Below are 267 nucleotides of genomic sequence, written 5' to 3' on the forward strand. Positions count from 1 at the left end.
TGTATCTTTGTGCTCCCCTATAGAGTTTCTGCCTAGAACCTTTGCCCATCTGGCTTCTTGCTCCTGGTTTAAAGAAACAGTGCACATGTCTTCCAGGGGTGTATGAAGCAGGCCCTATTTGATTCAGATTTGGATTCAGCCCAAATCAGGGACAGTGATTTAATTAATTGATTTGGATCACTGTCCCTGATTTGATTTGGCCAAATCCATTAAAGTGGTTCCACTGTTTTGGTTTTCATCTATCTGAAGACACTTGAGAGATCTGTG

This window comes from Alligator mississippiensis, chromosome 6 (genome assembly GCF_030867095.1).
Source record: "Alligator mississippiensis isolate rAllMis1 chromosome 6, rAllMis1, whole genome shotgun sequence".
Lineage (NCBI taxonomy): Eukaryota > Metazoa > Chordata > Crocodylia > Alligatoridae > Alligator > Alligator mississippiensis.